Source organism: Vespula vulgaris, chromosome 10 (assembly GCF_905475345.1).
Source record: "Vespula vulgaris chromosome 10, iyVesVulg1.1, whole genome shotgun sequence".
NCBI lineage: Eukaryota > Metazoa > Arthropoda > Insecta > Hymenoptera > Vespidae > Vespula > Vespula vulgaris.
In genome coordinates, this window is record NC_066595.1 from 132,379 (window position 1) to 148,188 (window position 15,810).

The 15,810-nt window shown below is 48.3% G+C and overlaps 1 protein-coding gene across 2 annotated transcripts in view; it reads right to left on the reverse strand.

Annotated features, from left to right (window-relative positions):
- LOC127066717 (uncharacterized) overlaps window positions 1-8,911 on the reverse strand; it is a 63,764-nt gene extending 54,853 nt beyond the window's left edge. For both annotated transcript variants that reach the window (XM_051000769.1, XM_051000766.1), the window contains exon 1: window positions 8,632-8,911. The gene's annotated coding sequence lies outside the window, so the exon portion shown is untranslated. The remainder of the gene's footprint in view (window positions 1-8,631) is intronic.
- Window positions 8,912-15,810: the final 6,899 nt, after the last annotated feature.

Sequence of the window (15,810 nt, forward strand, 5' to 3'; positions counted from 1 at the left end):
GTTCGTTGCTAACGTCGCGCGCAGAGACAAAATGAAATTTCACTTGGACGATGAATGTCCGCCGCAAAACTGCGAGCGTACGATCCATAGGAGCCAATTTGCATGGAGGATTTAATTGAAAAATGTGACAGCCGGCCGAGATTAAGCCACGCTAGGGGGTGAAGGACAACGCCGGCGGCCGCTATCGCAATTAGTGCGAACGAACGATTTATGTGACGCTGACCCGATGGGAAAAGAATGCGCGCGGGTGTGTGCGTGCGTACGCGCGCGGCGGCGGCATCGGTACGGAACGCGCTACCTAACGTCCGCCCGCCTTCGAAATCCACCCTTTGTCCCGTTTTATAACCTTCGACGTACGAGTTTTTCTCCGTACGGACCACCGAGAGCGGCGTAATCCTTCGAAAAATCGACGAAAAGGTACTTTGCGATAAATCACTATACGCGCGATGGCGAAGATGGAAAGTTTCATAGAAAAATGTTCGATGGTCGTTTGTAATTCGATAGAGGCGCAAAAGTAACTTTACGTCGAAGCGGCTTATCTAATGGACCGTCGACGAATGCCCTTCGGTGCTTTGACGCGGGAATATTAATCGAACGAGACCGGAAAGAAGGTGCGAGAATATTTATAAATTTCGAACGATTCCCCTCCGAAAGTATTGCTTGTACCAGGTTACTGGGAGTATTTTCGCCGACTCTCTCTCTCTCTCTCTCTCTCCCATCTTGGAAGGAAATAAACGGCGCGAGTATTTTACGAAGAATCCAAAGAATCTGGCATCGCAGTCGAAAACGTTCTCGGAAGAATTTAATATCGGTAAATATTTAACGCGCCTCTCTCGTCTCTCAGGTAAGTAAGTAGGTAGGCACGTAATGCCGGTTCACGATTGATCGGCCTGTACCTTGACCTCGGCTCCGATTATGTGGAACAACTCGACGAGTAATTGATTTTCCGTTGATATACCGTACACACGCTTATACGCGCGCGAGCCGTCAAAGTTAATTTTAAAACAAGACTGAAAATGCCCCGCTCTCGTGACACGGCGCGTCGCGACGCGTTGTGCGCGAGGAAGAAGCTTAGATATATTCCTGATCGAAGAGAGATATCGTCGAAGCAACGTCCATCGTCCGTACCGATCGTTTCATCTTCCCTAAGGATGGATATTGTAAATTACGATCGAATCGATAACGTCGAGACTCGCCGAGATGAAACCTGAAACCCGACGAAGAAAAGAAAAGAGAGAGAGAGAGAGAGAGAGAGAGAGAGAGAGATCGAAGAAGCCAACCAAAAAGAGACGGACGAAGAAAGACGGAAAGTGGCGCTAAAGTCGGCTTTATAAATTCCTAGGGTGTTTTAATCCCTTCCGTAAGCCGCCCGATAGCGCCAGTGCTTTCGCTAAATTAAGGGATTTTCGACTGGTCTTTCTCGTTCGCTCTATTCCATGGGTATAACGCAGCGATCGGTACGACCGAAGGAGTAAACGATTAATATCCACGATATTATTCTCCAACGCGTAATTCCTGATACGACAAATTTAGCCGGCTTAAAGGAATATTTTTAATGCGTCGACGACGACGATAAAGCTCGTCGCACACGCGCGCGACTCGACGAAACTTAATCCTCGATCGTTCAGGAAGTGTCTTCCCTGCTGACAAAGGAAGGACAACGAGCTTAAGCCAGATAAAACTTCGAACGAGCACGACCTAATTTCAAAATCGCGATGCCGACTCGACGCGACCAACCTCGAGCTTTCCTTGCGAAGGCGAAGCTTGGCAAAGGAATTACGAGGAATTTTATCGTTGCTCCCTCGATGACGACGATCGCTCGACGAGCCGCGCCAGCGTTCTCTCTCGGAATCGCGTTTGATCCCGTTCGTCGAAAAATCGAGTATAATTCTCATCGATCGACTTTACGACGAGTCGAGTCGAAAGTCGGGCGTCTCCGAGCCGAAATCGAACGCCCCGTTCGAAAACAGGGAATAAACGGGAATAACCCTTCGTCGAAGAGAAGAGTCGAGGAAACGGAGGCGAGATAGAGCCTGATCGAACTCGCTTCCGAGAACGGGTTCGTTAGGGGAGCGAGCGATTTTGATAAGGAACGATTCGAAAAGATTTTGTTAACCGGCTATCCACTCCGTCTCCGGCGAGAGATATTTTCCGTTCCTTTTTCTCTTTGCCTTTCTCTTTCCTTTGTGTCGCTTTTAAGGTATCCAATGGACTTGTATGAGACGGTAAAAAGAGCAAAAGATGATTCCCTTTGAAGGCGAAGAAAAGCGAAAGATAGAAAAAAGTATGGAAGGAGCTGGCACGCGCGCACGCTCTCGAGGCTGGAGGGGCCGAGGGAGAGAAACGGCACTTCGCTTCGTCTTCTCCGAGGGTAGCACTTCTCGCTAAAAGGGAGTAAATACACGCCCCCGTGCTTGCTCGAGCGAGAGCTCGCAGCACGATCCACTCACTTGGCGGAATTGCGCACGACTTTGTGTGTGCGCGTGCACGACAAGCACGCGACGACTATTCCGCTCGGTCGGAGAAAAGAGAAACCTGAGATCCTCGAGGAGAGAGTAGACGACGACGAAAAAAAATCCTAGCACGGTGTACCTTCCGACGAGAATCTTTTTCCCGAGAAAGATCGGACGGAGAGAAGAAAGGAAAGAAGACGAAGACGAGACGTAACGAGACGAGCTTTTTCTATTAATTACTCTTCGCTCTTGTTGTTCCGCGACTATCGGATCAGCGATGCGGCGTCCTTTCGTTCTCTCTCTCCCTCTCTTTTTCTCGTTCGCTCGCTCGATCGCTCGAGCAGCACCCGCCCCCCCCCCCCCCCCCCGCCTGCCTTTTCGTAGCCTTCCTCTTACGGTGCTTTAATTAGCGCTCTTTAATTACGGTCACAACGAATACACGCTCGCGTCCGACCTTCCCACTCCGCTTTTTCTCTTTTCGCTCCTCCCTCGCTCGCTCCTAGACCATAAACTTGTTACCCGCAAGCCTACCGCAGCCGTTTCGAGTTCGCCGAATTCGCCGCGAGCCGATCCTTCCGACGAGTGCCTTTCGACGTAAGGAAACTCTCGCGGACGAGCGACGAGACGATTCCGCCCATCCTACATCGATCTCAAAGCTTCCGACTGCGAGGTACGAAGCCTCGATCGTAATCGTAAACGATGTCTTTTATGTCTGTTGAATTTTTTATGAAAACGTATAGTTAATACGTAATCGTTTATTACGTATGTTACGTTTCCTAAGGCAGGAAGGAGACAGTAAAAGGAGCGAATTATAAAACGAGACTGTATTCTCGAACGTCTACGGGATAATAGGAGAGCTCGTAGGACTCGTGATGAGGGAGATAGAAAAATATAGAGCGGCGTAACGGCGGAAAGAAAGAGAGGAGAGCGAGAGAGGGAGATAAAGTCTGATAAAGAAGGAAGAGGCGAAATAAAGAAGATGCTCCCAAGAGAAAAGGCTTTAAACATCGCCTACCTCGTTTACGACAAGCGAGTTACGTCGATGTACGTGAGTTTGAAGTTGAGTCTATCGGGCACAAAAACAGATTCCGCGTATACACACGCGCGATACATTCGCTCGGCATCCTACTGTTCGCGTTTAGCTACATTTAAAGGTACTCATCGCGTAGACGTAGAAGCGCGTCTCTTATCCGTATCAAGCTCGTCGCTCGAGTGGAGTCACTTAGCTGCCATTCAATTTCGTTTTGCCGTTAACTACCGCGAAAAAGCTATTTACGCGTTTCTTGATCTTCAAAAGAACGATATTCACGTAACCAAGGTACGTGCGAACGAAAAGCCTTCTTCGGTCTTTGTTCGATCGTAAAAATAAAGATCGTTCGTTCGGCAACGGCCGTTTAAACGAAATGATCTAAACGTCGTGCGTAAATATGCTCGCTCGACGAGAAGAGCGTTCGTTAGAAGAGGAGGGATGACAAAAATGTGTGCAAAGACGAAAAAGTTAAGGACGTTCGCATCGTTCGCGAAAAGTTTCGTCCGAAAATCAAAGAGCGCGATGGTCGTTGCCATCTCTACGAACAACCTCGTCCGATCCACTTTCTTCGCACGTACGCCGGCCGCTTATCCTTACATATCCGCCGAATTACAGGATTCGCGGTTACCGAGAATGACGAGCGACGGCCGCCGAGCGAAAAGAAGCTTTTTACGTTCGAACGTTTCGCCGAGATCCGATTAAAGTCTTGCGAGAGGAAGAAAGTTGCGCGCGATTTTAACGTTTAATCGAAGTCGCCGTAAACGTACCGTAAAAAACGATTTAATGTTGTGGAACGGACGATCGACGGTTCGTTTAAAAGTCTTTGTTAAAAAGTTTGCCTTTCCCTCGTTCGGACAAAGTTCCGTGCTTAAAGGTGGACGAGACGGCTAAATTTTTCTTTCGCCGTTACACGAGATTATTAATATTTGTAGGAATAAAAAAACGAGAACGAGCGGAACGAGCCAAATTGGCGTAGCGTGGACGAAAGCTCGTCGAAAAGACGCGGCGGCGGCGGTGGCGGCAGCGACTGTGAGCGTCGACTTCAAATAGAGCGGAAAGGCTCTCCACCGTTTCACGAGCAATTTCATTTCCAGTGGAAAATTTATGCAAATCATCCGCGCCAGAGAAGCAGCCCAGACGACTCGGCAACGAATTTGCGCTACTATCCGATTTTCGTTGCGCAGCGCGCGAGAAGAATACGAAGCCAAATTGGGAACGGCTCGATCGAGATAGAATTCGTATCGGTTGCGATTAAAACAGTTATCATTATATAACTGCGTGAACTAAATAAGCTATTATTTTGTTTAACCCGTTTTAACGCCAGTGGTCGAAGCGGATATAATTTTCGGATATAATGTTCGAGTTACATTCGTCCTCCAGCGATCTCTATTTTCTCAAAAAATCGATGAAAGGCGTTGCTTCGTCTTGGGAGAAGAACGGTCGCTTCGTCGATCGCTCCAATTATTCGAACATTTTCTCCTCGAACGTGCTTGCGTATTATCGAACAAGCCGGTTAACGGGGTTCCATCGAGACGACCACAGCCTTTTTCACCTGTGTTACGTCTACAATCGCGTCATTCGCAACATGGCTCGAAATAACAATTGCACATACGCATATAGACGGATAAATGGATGGATGGGTGGATGGTAGGATGATAAGAGAGAGAGAGAGAGAGAGAGAGAGAGGGAGAGCAAACCGAATCGCATTTGCATAACGCAATGACCAACGGCAACGGCCCTCTCGTAGAAATTTGATTTCGCATAAAACGATATAACGATCTTAACTAACACGAGCGAGACTTTTTTGGGATCTTTACCTACCTCGCTCTCGCCGATAAATGCATTTCCGCGTAGCCCCGTTCCGATCGCTTTTTCCAGCAAATTGTAACCGTCGAGCGAAGTTTAAAAGAGGGCAAAAAAAATTGTGATAGATTCGGTACAAAAAACATTACATCGAAGGATATTCTCGAGTGTACATTAACGTTACTAACTGCGTAGATATTTTGATAAAGTAAAACTAACGATCGTGTTTTCCAAGGCGAAAAACACGTAGGCGAAAGAAACACAGGCGCGCGCGCGCGCACGAGCACCCGTTGTTGTCGTAATTCGAAGCGAGTGTTAAAGCGCTTTTAACCGTCCATGTAAAAGAATCGCAATGTTTTCGCTAAAAACATTGGGAAAAGTTTCTCGAATTCGTCCGGGCCGCGTGTTTATCGTGATACGATTGATAGTCAAGGATGTATCCCGGTCGAGTTAGTTTTAAATATTTATGCAGAAACTCGCTGCTTTTGCATTATGCACGAGTATTGCGAGTAGCGCGTGTATACGGCTACACACGTACGTACGTACGTACGTACGTACGTATGCACGTTATATGCGCAAATCCGACGCACGCACAAAAGAGGGGAGAGGGCCGAGCGCGGAATATGACAGTAATATTCGAGGAGTTGGAGAACGCGTCGAGGACCGCGCGTCGACAACGGTGTGAACTTCCCTCTCGAGTTAATTATCCCGACGGATACCTCTCTTCTCGCTCGTACTCGCTCTCTCGCTCTCGTAAACGGTGTTACAAAGTACTGGTCGGTAACCGATAATGAGGAAAAATACACGACGAACTCGATGTACTTACTTAGCGTCACCTCTACGCGCGCCCCGATGAAAACACAAACATTGCGTTAGCTCGATAAGCGAGAACGAGGTAAGGGTGAAAAGGCATTGTGCCTTTGTGCGTCGGGAAAGACCGACTGAGAGGAACTAGAGAGAAAGAACTAGAAAAGCAATCGTATCTGCCTTATATTCAGAGGAGCGTTGAAAAATATATGCGCGTGATGAGAAACTCTCGTTGCTCGAAAACAAAAAGGGGAGAGAGAGAGAGAAGAAAAAAGGGAAAAGAAAAAAAAGAGAAAAGAAAAGAAAAAAGCGAGCCAAGCGGAATACCTTCCCTCGTAGTTTTTCTCCTGTATTACGCGATGCCATTCTTTCCTATGAAAATGAGAAGAAACATTTTTGAAATAGAAACCGCATAGAAATGATACCGACGTTAAAAAGAGAAAGATAGGAGAGTGCGTGGGGCGCATTGAAAAAGTGGAGATTAGATCTTTTCTTTTTCTTCTTTTTTTCCTTTTTTTCTTTTTCTATCGAGAAAATAAGAACCAAAGGATAAGGAAAGAAGAAAGGTTCGTTTCGCAATTATGCGCCTGAAATATGATTAATCGAGGAGTAGAAAGAATAGAAAGGACGTTCTATCGGCACGACCCTTTGAGTCTTCAATGAATATTAAGTGGAGGGAATCTTTGCTCCGGTTCCAGTCTAATTTTGAAAGAGCTTATAGAGTTATTGCCGACGAATATTAGCTCCTACCTCTGTCGTTTCTGATCTAATTAGTGAGTAAGAAACGAGTCGATTCGAAAAATCAATTACGCTCGTACGTTCCTACACGTCGAGCTTATTTTCGCTCGAGATTTCAATGATTTGATAGCTCGTTGTTAGGACCGAGATGAACAAGACCTAGACGTTCGTTCGTACGTTCGGCGAGTATCGATTATCTCTCTGTCAAAAGAATATAAGCTGGAATGTTCGAGCGTCGACCGACGGCGCTAGAATGGATATTACGATTCGATAAATTGTTCCCACCTACTCTCGCAACGTCCGAAACGTTCTCCGAAGAGTTTATCTGCGCGACGAGACGATCCTTTTGAGAAGAGCAGCTCGTTTTGGTCCTTCTCCGATCTCCTTAGCGCGCGTCCTCCGCATCTTTAACACTTTCCTCGCCGTTACCTGAAAACTTGGCCGGAAATGATTCTTTTCTTTCCTTCTCTCTCTCTCTCTCTCTCTTATTTTTTTTCAAACGCGCGCTACATCAAAATGCAATGTTCGTTCGATCGACGGGAACAAGAACGTCTTGCGCTTCGATCGGACGCGAGAGATCGATATCTACAAATATTTCTAGAAAATACCAGACGACGAGGGCAAAGACTTCGGAGGCTTTTGCTCGTACATGGAAAGCACGCCGGTCGATGATTCTTCGTCTTGGAGAAAACTCGGCTAAAGGACAAAGATCTTTGAGAGAGGACAAATCACGAAGATCGTCGAGTATCCTGTGAACCTTGATAGTCTACCGAACGACATCCATTACTCACAGAGCTTTGCCGATTGAGCGTCCTCTCCGATGCGACGCTTCCGAACGTCTTCTTTGGGATAACTTTTCTGAATCGTTCTCTTGACGAAAGAAAACCATTCCCCCTCCTCCTTTTCCTCCTTCTCTTCGAAGACACATATTTTGCACGCGATATTGCGTAAACAACGACAAAAAAGTGAGTTTTGTCAACGTTTTGCTTCGATCGATCGCATTAATAGCAATTTTACAAAATTAGAACTCGATGAACATGTCGATCGAGGAAGAAGAAAAAAACGGATTAGAGAATACTCTTTCGAGTATCGGACGAGCTTCGTTTGCTGGAACGTTTTGCAACGAGCACGCCACTCTATACCAGTCCGTTTTTTAAACTATCCCTGTGGCCGAACGATCGACGTATCGTGAATTACATCTCGAGTATATCGAGAATATCGATCGGTTCTCCCGTACGCGTCCGGAGAGCGCAAGAGAGAAAGAGAAAACAAGAGAATCGCGAGCTCGCTTCTTAAACCTAGGCTTTCTCCCTAAATCTACGAGACAACCTTATTAAAGTCATCCTCTCCCCTTCCTCTCTCTTTCCCCCCCCCCCCCTTAGACTTGGATATACGCAGGTACAAACAGCCGCGTTTATTCGCACGTCTTTCCTCGCTTTGGTACAAACAAAATATTGTTTACCTTTTTTGGCGACAAGATGGGATCCAAGGAAGAAGCGAAAGAAAACAATCGGCTCCGCTCGTTCAACGTCGTTAGGTCAGACGCATTCGTTTCGCTTTCGCCGGATATAAAGAGAGAGCCGACGAAAAAGCTTAACGCTTTTGTACGTAGATATAACTGAGCTACGTGAAATGTGGTAAAGATACAACAACGACGTGTTCAAAGCGAAGGAGTAACGAGACTGGTCGGACGTGTATTTATCTTCGATACAGCTTCGTCGTACGCGATGAACATACTTTATTTACTAGGATTATCAAATTCCGACAATGTCTGTTTTTTTAATACGTTTACCTACGTACCTCGATTATCGCTTAGTGGATAAACGTCTCTCGACCTCGATACTTTAACGACGACGAGGACGAGGACGACGACTGACGACGGAGTTTTGAAACGGAGACACAACGAGGACGATCGAGACTCGATCCTCGAGACTCGGAGAGACTACCTTTCTCTCCTCTCCGTACGCTCGTGCTATCTCAGCCAACGAGAATGACGGTCGTAAACGAAGATTTACGATTTACGCAAAAACAACGAGTCTCACCGTCCGAGGACTCGCGGCCGACTGAGGTCCGCCTCGAACGTCACCGTGGGTGTAGCTGTACTCACCCCTGTTCCCTCTCACCCTCCCACTCTCGCTCTCTCGCTCTCGCTCTCTCTGGAACACTTGCGCGCGTCCTCTCACCCCGTATCTTGCTCGCTCGCTCTCTCTTACGTACGAGACCGCACGCTCTTCCATCTCCGTCGCTCGTCTCCTTTCTCTCCCCACCAGTGGTTCACGGCATTGGAACATCGACGCCATCTGATTCGCGGAACGAGTACGCGTGTACTAACGAGTGCGAGAGAAACGGCAAACAGGGATCGCTTCGGTGCGACGAAGAGCCGCTATCTCGAGGCGCTTCGGAGTCACGAGAGAGGGTGAACAAGAGGGCGAGGGCGAGGGCGAGGGAGAGGGAAAGAAAAGAGAGAATGCGTTCGCGCGAGAAAGAAAAGAGGCAATTTATTGGATTCTGGAAAGCAGCGATCACGTACGTGTCCGAAGAAAACTTTGCTTGGATTTCGACGAGATACTTGGATCGCCAGCGACTACCTTACATATACTCGGTGCAACGGGAGGAAAGAGCCAGGTCGGGTGTTCCTCGTTTTCTCGGATCGAGCAACGAGGACTGAGTCGCTCTGATCGTAGATACGTTTTACTCGTACTCGTTAAAAAGAGCTTCTTCGAGTCGGAGTATTTCATTAGATCCAATTTCATTGATGTCGCACAATCCTGCCATCAGGAAATTACCGACGATATCGTCGTCGGGGAGTAGTCGAGAATACCCTACGCCTCTCTGCAAATCGATCTCTCGATATACGGACGACTGAATTCTACTCCTACGGAGCAGACAATAAAGAAGACCCATCGCGCGTCGCCTTGTAAACGATCGTTCGTATTAAACTCTGAAACGTATTGGACTACGGCCTCGCAGAGAACTCAATTACTCCTTCGAGAAATAACTCGACGAGTCCCGGCGGTACGAGCGTTTTGGTCCATCCGATTCTCGCCTCGGTCTCTTTCTTTATTTACCGAGACGCGTTGAGAACACAGGTCGTTCTTTGAAGCCGTGAAAAAAAGAGAAGAAAAAAAAAAAAGTTAAAATCTTAAAGAGAGATGTGTACGCCGTCGAAGAACCGACTCGAGTAGATTTACGTACAGTTCGACGAGGGTAATAGTCGTCAAAACGTCGTCGACGGCACAGATCGTGGGGTCGATACGCATCGACCGGATCGAATCGGCCGAAAATAGATCCTAGATGAAACGAGAAGCGTTCGATCGTTTCGTGGGAGAATCGACGCTTCGTAGGTCGAGGTTAGCGACCGACGAGCGATCCGCCTAGAAGATATCTCATCCCTCTTTGGAATAACTCGACTCGCCGATGACACGAATATTCCCTGTCGGCCGAACGCTCGACTTCATCCACCGAGAGTTTCCACTCGCGAGAAAGCTCTCGGCATACTCTCGACGAAATTCGTCGAGTCTCTGTCCCGCGAACGTTTCAACGAAATAATAGAAAAGTGTGACGAACGTAACGAATCGTTTTCGACGATACGAATTCCCCAACGTACCGAAAGGTACGTAACGCGTTGCGAAAGGTAGTAAAAACTTTGTTACGCGTTGCCGTAACAAAGTGCCGTATAAAAGTTATTACATCGAAAATTCTACGAATCGTCCGATAGATTCTCGCCACGATAGCGAATCGCTACGACGGGTAAAGAGGGAAACTCGATAATGACGTCGAGCGAATGTTTATACCCACTGTCGTGCGACGAGGCGTCGCGATTGCAACAAATTTCTCTTCGATCGACGAGACCTTTACGCGTCCGACGGGTGCGACTCGTCGAAATAACGAGCTTGCCAAAGGAGAATAAATTTATGCGTGGAGCGGCTAAAACGCTTCCGTTCGACGGAGAAAATGGAAAAAATACAATGGACGGTGGTTCGCACGCACCTGGAGGAATTTATTGAAAAATATTGAAAAACGGAATAAGGGCAAAGTTGGCTCGTTCGTCGCGCACCGAGCTACGTCGTCCATCGATGGAATACGTTCGTTGTTGCGGCGATCGAAAAAGGGACCTATTTGTTTTTTCATACATTAATGATTCGGACTCTCGTACGATATACGAAACGACCGATCGTAATCGACGAATCTACGCACGACGAGAACGAGTCGAGCCCTTTCTTCTGGAGGCGAGGATCGATGATTCGAAAAAAAATCTAAACGATCGATTTCACTTTGTCTCGTAATAATTCGGTCTTTCGGTAAAGGTAATCCCGTAGGGAAATTTATCGCGAATATGCATGGGGTACTTATGAATATGAATACGAGCGAATCATTATGCCGCGCGGTCTCGAGTCTGAAGAAAGTTTTCGCGAAGAGCGTCGTGGGTAGGGAAAGGTATGCGAGACTCGTAAAGCCACCGACGTCTCGTGACTCTCGACGGAAGCAGCAACGGCGACGAGGAGAAACTCGTCGGATGTCGGAGGAAGGACCGAGGAGGTGCGCGTCGTTCGACCCGCGCTTCGTGGAACTCGCTGCTACCTACCCGGAGACAGATAGCAGCGAATCTAGGAACGTTCTCTATATCGAACGCCATAACTTCCGGGCTAAGTCGCCCGCCGAGCACGTTGCTCGTGATTTACCCGGCCTTGGGAGGACGTTCCGCCTCTCGGTCTCCATGTCTCGCTGACGCGACGAGAGGAACGCGAATTTCCGGGTAAACTTTAGGGCGCGGAGCCGAAAACAAGATCGGCGCCTCGCAGTCGCACGAGGCTGGCGCCGAAAGTCTGCCAGCCGACTCAGCGATCCGCGAAAGTTTCATCGGTCGCTGCTCGACTCGATAGCCTTCCCTGCGCAAAATGAAATATATAATTCTTGGAAGGGGAGGGAGAGAGAGAGAGAGAAAATAATAGAGCTAGATCGTTGAATCGATAATTAACAAAGCCAAAAATTCGTCGGCCACGAGCTCGACTCGTTCGTACCTTCTATCGCGGACATCCGCTACATCGTGCACGGCTACATACGCGCGAGCACTCGCGTACTGGGAAGGTCTCGCGCGAAAGCGCGTGCACCGATGCGAAACGTCGATCGAATCGAGACTCGGCGGCATTTTCGCCATTTATCCGATGCTACTCGCAATCGGCATTGAACCTAAAACGTGAGAGTACGACTCTTGAGAGTTGAGAGAAAGAGAGAGGGAGAACGAGGCACGAAAAACAATTTATAAGGCAAGCGCTTAAGGCCTCGTTAACTCGGAAAGTTCGACGTACGAATATTGCGAGAGAAAACAAACAGAGAGAGAGAGAGAGAGAGAGAGCGCGAGCGAAAGGAGGTTGAGCGAAAGGAGGGTAAAGGGTTGGCGGGCATGTTATAGTATTTAACAGGGTGACTAGCTCGGTTCAAAAATAGATCGCGGCAGTATCTCGCGAGGACGGTGTCACTGTCCTCGTCATTTATTCAATGTACTCCGCTTCGCGGTCCTCCCTTGGTCCACTCCGCGGGACATCGCACCGACCGTTAAAGGTCTCAAACGACCGCGAGCCCTTAAAAGCGGGAAAGACGCGCGCGAGAGAGAGAGAGAGAGAGGGGAGGATGGAGTCGCTGTTTGCGTTTCGACGAGATGGAAAATCCGGAAGCGAATGCGACGTAAGCAGGCGAAAAGGGCCGTTCCCTCGATCGGATAGGTAACGTTGAACGATCGAATTATTTCAAAAATCCTTTTACGCTCCATGGATCTCGACGATGGTCGCGATGCTCGTTCGCACGATGACATTAATTCGTCTGCAATTAAAACGGATTCGAAGCGTACGAGAGGAGAAAGGAGCATTGGCTTTCCGGACGAGCGCTCGCCCGTCAACGTTACGAACGAAAACAAAAGCCACCGAATCGATGGAACAATGGCGCGTAATGAAACGGTTTTTCCAAAGCTACGATGAGCCGGCTACTCGTAGCCCGAGGACGGTTCTCAACCTGTTTGCGTCTCGCTTTGGACCTCGAAAAGGACTCATCAGCCTTTATTATTCGTTTAAACCGTCCACCGTCCTTGCCGACTCCTCGTTAAGGATCGAAATCTCGTTATTTCGTTCGGATTCGCAGTGACCTCGGCTCTGCCAGTGATTAGCCCGCCTTTGTACGCCCATAGGTAGGCGAGCGTGCTCGACAACGTGCGAATAGAACCGACGGAGATTACCTCCTAACGCGGCTGATTTATTTTCGCGTAAAGTCTTGGCAAAGTTTATATCTCCTAGCAAATCGCGCTTGCATCGTAAAGAAAGACTCGAAAGGTCGGCGATAAATCGAGCACTAAGAAATATCACTTTTACCCGAGCGGACGCCAGGAGCGAGCCCGAATTCGGCTAAATTCTCCAAAGGCTCGAATCGAGGAATGCTGATTTTCGAGGGAAAGAAATTCGAAATGATCCTTGACGCGAACGATCGGCTAGGAGGAACGTTGAACTATCGCCCAACGGAGCAATTTATTCCGAAAAGGAGGAAAAGCGTTGGAAGCTCGTCGAGCGAAATTTTATTCTCGCGAGATGGAAAATGGAAGGAGAAAGGAGCGATACGAGGGAAGAAGCGTTTTCGCAATTCCGAGGCGCGGGTTAGCGCGAAGCGAAAGGAGAAAGATAAAGAACGGACGATCGAGAAAGAGATTTGTCTCGACGAAACGACGGAGGCACCTCCTAACGTATCGACGCAACCGGTCCTGGCTGATATACCCAACGTATAGCGCTCGGAGTCGTAGGCGAGAGGAGGAAAAGACGAATCCCCGCTATGGTGGTCGCGGCACGTTCGGAAATGGAGGGAATCGGACGGCGCGACGTCGTAATTTCCGGTACGCCCTCAAAGGGAAAACGGAAGGGTACTGGCGGAAGGAAACAAGAACGAATCTCGGAGAGTTCCGGCGGCGTACTCCTCGTCCGGCACGCCTAACGATTTTCTGTGATTTTTTCCTTCTCCTTCTTATCTCTCTTCCTCGAGTCAGGCCGAAAAGGAATTGGCGCCTTCGCGATCGTTCCTCTCGGAACGAATATAGACGATATCCCGATCGAGATAATCGCTGTCAAAAGGCAGCTGACATTTCTTCTTTTAAGACAGAGAGAGAGAGAGAGAGAGAGAGTACGAACGAGATATCGTGCCACGCGGAAGATTAGAAAAGTTTCTCGATATCGAGAGAGTTTCCCTTTGCCGAGAAATTAAATATCCGGACTTTCCTTCGAGACTCGCCACGGACCTTTCAATATGATCTTTTCCATCCAAATACGAATAAACCGCATAAATCCTATCGTTCGTAGTCCGCATGGGCAGTGACGTAACGTCGCTCCTGCGGGAAAAAAGCAAAAAAAGACGAAGAAGGAATTAGAGAAAAGAATCGAGGGCAAAAACCCTCGTACTCTCGCCCTCTCCCTATTTTTCATCGTCCGGCGTAAGTGTCCGACTACGAAGCTACCGTTCCCCTCTTTCGTTCTTTCATTTACGAGAGAAAAACAGGAGGCACGATGAAAGCTTTGAAAGCTTTCTCACGCGCGCGCACGTTAACACGCGTACTCTGGTTCGTTCGTACTTTTGGCGCATTAATATGCCACCGAGCGGATTAAGCGCGTCTCTTAGGTTTATCTCTTTCTCTCCGCGTCGAGCGATGAATTTAGATTCGAGTCGAGAATAGGCGCGTAACGGCGAGCCGCGACGGTGAAAAGCTCGTTCGCCGAGACGCCTCGCGTTCTTCCAAAAGAAAATTCGTGTGTACCCTCGAAAGCGTTCCAAGTATCCTTGTTTCGAGAGATTAGAAAGAGCGAATGTGCGAGGTACGCGAGCTCGGATAGAAATTCGAACCTGAAAACTCAATTTGGAGAAAGGCCGAAGGAAAGAGGAACGGTCGAAAGGGATTGAAAAGCGCCCCGAGACCGCGAATCGAAATGCGATTTCGACGATTTCGGCACCTTCGAACGTTCCGAGAGAGAAGGGATAACGGAGAACGAGAAATCGAGAAACGAACGAGTTCTCGATTAGAGAAGAATTATTAAATCTCGCTCGCACGAGCGGTATCGAAAGAACAAAATATCATAGCGTTTCGAGGTAGAAAACTCGTTGAAACGTGGAAAGGTGCCAACGATACGAAACTCTCGTCATTTCGTACGAGTTTATCGATTCGAGAAAAAATAAAAAACGACGTTGGAAAGGTCGAGAAGCAATTAAAAGCGTTCGGAAAAGAGCGTTCGCTCTCCGTCCAACTTTTCAGCCGCGCCGCGCCACGGAAAGGCCTCGAGTTCCGTAAAGTTTAGCGATCGTTAAAGGAAGAATTTAATTAAGGTAACGAAATAAAATAATAAGCGAGAGGCGAGAGAGACAGAGAGAGAGGGGGGAGATGTTCCTTTGGTCATAAGGACCAACGATACTTTCCTATTGCTTTCCTGCTTTCTCTCCTCGAAAGCCCCGAGTCTTGCCCGCTTTCGCGATCGTTGGACCGCTTCGTCGCGCGATCGATTCGAGTGGTAAACGATTCGAGACCGAGACGAGAGCCGCGTTCTTCGTCGCACGAAGGTATTTCAAATCTCGATCCGTTATCTCTCGGAACTTTCATCCGGCAAAAGGTCGGCGTTCGCGCGTCCATGGAGCGTTTCTCGTCGCGCTTCCCCGAACTTCCCCTTTTTTAAACGTCGCTCGTGGCAAAAGGCAATCTCTTGTCGCGACAATCACGAAATAACTCCGAGCGATACTTTGGAAATTGCGCCCAACCCTCGTCGACTCGCGACTTCAATTTCGTTCGCGCCTCTATGCGACGTGTACTTGGATTCGTACTTACTTTCGTACGTACGGGTATAAATGTTCAGCGCAATATCCGTACGGTCCAGAATCTTTTAAAGTTTCTTCCTTTTCTTCAATCGTTTCCGTCGTGTAATCCAATAACGGGATCGTCGGGCCGAGTTCTGGAGTACCGTA